At 34.4% G+C, this 3,670-nt stretch overlaps 1 long non-coding RNA gene across 1 annotated transcript; it reads left to right on the top strand.

Annotated features, from left to right (window-relative positions):
- The first annotated feature begins 734 nt into the window (after window positions 1-734).
- On the top strand, window positions 735-2,068 carry LOC136799324 (uncharacterized). The gene is made up of 3 exons (XR_010845511.1): window positions 735-1,182; window positions 1,372-1,469; window positions 1,801-2,068. It is a non-coding gene; the product is annotated as an uncharacterized lncRNA (long non-coding RNA).
- The last annotated feature ends 1,602 nt before the right edge of the window (window positions 2,069-3,670 follow it).

Here is a 3,670-nt window from a genome sequence, read left to right as displayed (position 1 = left end):
TTTTTGTGTGTTTTTCGCGTTTTTTCACCTTTGTTGACTCCTGTGACAAGCTATTTTATAGTCCGAAAATTTTATGTACACCGTCTACGTATGGCTTTTACCGAAATACCGTTGTTTTTTATAAGAATTACCTCATCCCGGACGAAAAATCAGGTGTTTTACCGTCACCGTGGCTCTTGAAAAATACCGTTTCCCGAACACTTTTTATCGTTTTTACCGCTTCCCGGCCTTAACCCTACCTACTGAGAGGAGGGGGGGGCACAAAGTGCCCCCCCTGTTAGAAAATTGGCTGGCATTTTTTAACTAGTGAGGCTATGAAGCTGAAATTTTATGACTTTTCATCAAATTTTACGGGGAATGGTTCGGTTAAAAAACTTTTTTCATTGGTCAATTATTTTAGTCCCAACCCAGCCGGCACACAACGTTTTCAAAACGTTTTTTTTAGGTTTAAATTACGTTGTGAAAAAACGCGTTGCCAAAAAACGTTTTAAATACGTTTTTTCAACGTTGTAGAGAAAACGCGTTATTTCATAACGTTTATAAAACGTTTTTGAAACGTTATAATCCAAACGTTTTTCAAAGGTTTTGCTAACAACGTTTAATAAACGTTTTTTCTAAACTTGATTTAAACGTGATTTTGATCAACGTTTTTTAAACGTCTATAAAACGTTTTTTTGAGACGAAAGTGTAGTGCCCAAGATTTATTTTTGAAATATATAAATATAACCTCATTGACTCTCAGCTTTTATCCCGAGAAAATTTCTGAGACTTTTACCTACCTGCTCTGAGATAGGAAAGATATTCTATATATCTTTTTCTCTATTACTTTATTGACTTCTCTTTAAGCGTTAAATATATTTTAATAAAACGCCCACTCCCTGTTTGAATACCTCGTAAGATCGCCCACCCGTAGATTCTCTCTGTCACGCCCTTTCCAAATTACAAAACCACGCACCCGCTCCCCGTCCCATCCACTCGCCGCCCCCATCGTCCGCCGAATTAACAATGGAATGGCTTCTTTTCTGGACAGCTTTCGAACGTTCGAACGTTCAAACGTTCGAATTCGAAATAACTTGTAGTTCAAAACAAAAATTAAACAAAGTAAAGGTTCTGTAAAAGTTGGATGTTTCATGCACGAAGACTGGAAGAAGCTGGTTCTCTTACAAAAATCAACTAGATAATGTAAGTAGTTTACATTAAACTGAAAATGCTTTTGATATTTAAGTTAATTCTTAGAGGCTTTATCGGTGTAGCTTATTTCAGGTTTCAATTTCTGATGATATTTATTTTTGAGAGCAAACCCTGGAAAAATTACATTATCTTCAGTAAACTTTATGTTAAAACTTTTTATTTTAACTTCTTTTCCCTCAGATTCAAGCTGGAGTGTATTATTGGTTTCCTTATTGCGACTATCCTCAGCTGACTTTGTGTGGTCGCCAGCAGAAAGTACCGAAAATATGCTAGTAAAGGTAGGTGAAATGTAACAAGACTTTAATAATATCTTTCCAAAACTATGCTAATTTCTTGCGAATACCCCTGCATCACTGAGTGAGCTTGGTACTTTAAACTACTGAAATTTGACTTGAAAACACCCCTGTCTCAACGACAATAATTTAGCAAAGTCCTTGGTAGAATACATTTCGTGAAACATAAAGTTTGGCCATGAAATTTAAGAAGTTTTTTCTTTATCCTTCTGGAGCATTCTTTTTCCCGTGGAAAGAAAAGATAGTTTTCAACGTCACAACCGCAGCTAAAAAATCTTTAAACATCAAATTTACTATTTGTCTGTTATTTTGTCAGGATCGCAAATGTGTGAAGGAGACCAAAGAAATCGCAATCAAGATATCGTTTTTAACACTTCGAATAACAATCATACTGGAAACGTTTGGAATGATTATCACAAAGATGCCAGAAAGGAAGGACGGAAGAGAAAGAACATCAAATTTTTGATTTCATTACGTTTAATTTATACTGATTGTAGATTTTCATACCCAGAAAATTGTATAGAAAAGAGCATTCAAAGAAAATTCAAATGTGTGTACGGTCTTTATCATAATAGTGCAATGAATAGGAGTTATTTTGGCAAAGAACGTCTTAGAGACGTGTTCAAACTAATCTAAAATAACTTTTAAAGACGTTTTTAAGTCGTCTCAGAAACGTACCATACCGAAATTAATAAAATTAAGACGTCCCGGAAACGTCCTAGAGACGTCCATAATTCGTTCCAAAAAGACGTCCTTCAAGTAGCTAGAAGAAAACGTTGAAACAACGTTTTTTAAACGTCTTGCAAAAACGTAATCTATAAACGTTTGAAAAACGTTTTTTTGACGTTGTGAAAAAACGTTGTAAAATGCGACAAATACAACCTGAAAAAAACGTTTTCCAAACGTTGTGAAAAACGTTTTTTAAACGTTTTTTAAACGTTTTTTTTGCCGGCTGGGAATGACAGGTTTGTCGGTGACCACTACCATCCCACAACTGCAGCGCAGGCTATTTTGCTCTTTTTATGTGCTTACTCCAAGATACTATAACATGTTACCAGGTATACTTTAATGGTCCATTTCATTTGTAATGCTTCTATTACATCTTAAAGTAGAATTAGCAGCAAAAAATGAATATAAATATGACAAAAAAAAGTATCACCGACTTGAAAAAGTTGAAATGTTCTGATTTTACGCGGTTTTGAAAGTTTAAAACATTTTCTTCGGTTTTGGCGCGCTATAGTAGAAGGTCATGACAAAATTGTTGATTTAAATTTTAATTTCCATTTAGTACATTGTAAAAGCTTTCAAGTAAAAGCAAAATGAAGGAGAATGTGTTTCTCCATCTGTTTCAATAGCAATTTTAAGAAACATCATTTTTTTTGAGTTTTTTGGGTGATTTTTGTCAATTGTTGATACAATTGATGACGTCATCAAAATTTGCATTCAATTTTCAAAAAATTTTTTTGATAAATTTGTTTGTTATATGTTTAAGCATTGCTGTACCAAATTTCATGACCAAATAATGTTCCTATCCTAAGTTATCCACGGGGGGCACTATGTGCCCCCCCTTTCAGTTCTAAGGGACCCAAATAGCTCTCAGTAGGTAGGGTTAAATTAGGCCTTATCCCGAGTACCGCCAGATCGTACGCCCCCCACCTTGCTAACGACGTCAAAATTTCGACAAAAGTCTCTGTTGTTCTACTCTTCTCAAGTCTTTTATCTATATCATGACAAAGATAACAGAGACAAAATCATCGTCAGCTTGTCAAAATTCCGACTAATATTTTTAAATTTGGACTCAAAAGTATGGAATAATTTTAGAGAGCATGGGATTCGAATTATGATATTCTTATGACATGGGCCCTCAACTTTGACATACTCTTTTTTTCGTGTCATAAAAAAATTATTGGAGTGATAAAAGTGATTCAAAAGTAAGCATGCAGTTCAAATTCTGCATTTTTGCGGTGAAAAATGTTGATAAAATGTATTGCAAACTTATGAAAAAATTTAGAATAATTCTTTTGTGAATTACGATTAATGTTCAAGCTCTATCGATCCTTTTACCTAAGTAATTCCAAAAAATGAAATTGTGACGGAATATTGTCGGATTTTTTATACCAATTTTGAAATACAAGCGGCAACGAAGCTCGCTTCAAATACACAATGGAAGATAGACGTCCAGTCGT

Source organism: Clytia hemisphaerica, unplaced genomic scaffold, assembly GCF_902728285.1.
Source record: "Clytia hemisphaerica strain Z4C2 unplaced genomic scaffold, Clytia hemisphaerica genome assembly, whole genome shotgun sequence".
In the NCBI taxonomy this organism is placed as follows: Eukaryota; Metazoa; Cnidaria; class Hydrozoa; order Leptothecata; family Clytiidae; genus Clytia; species Clytia hemisphaerica.
The sequence above is the reverse complement of the archived record's forward strand: the minus strand, read 5'-3'. Positions and strand labels throughout refer to the sequence as shown.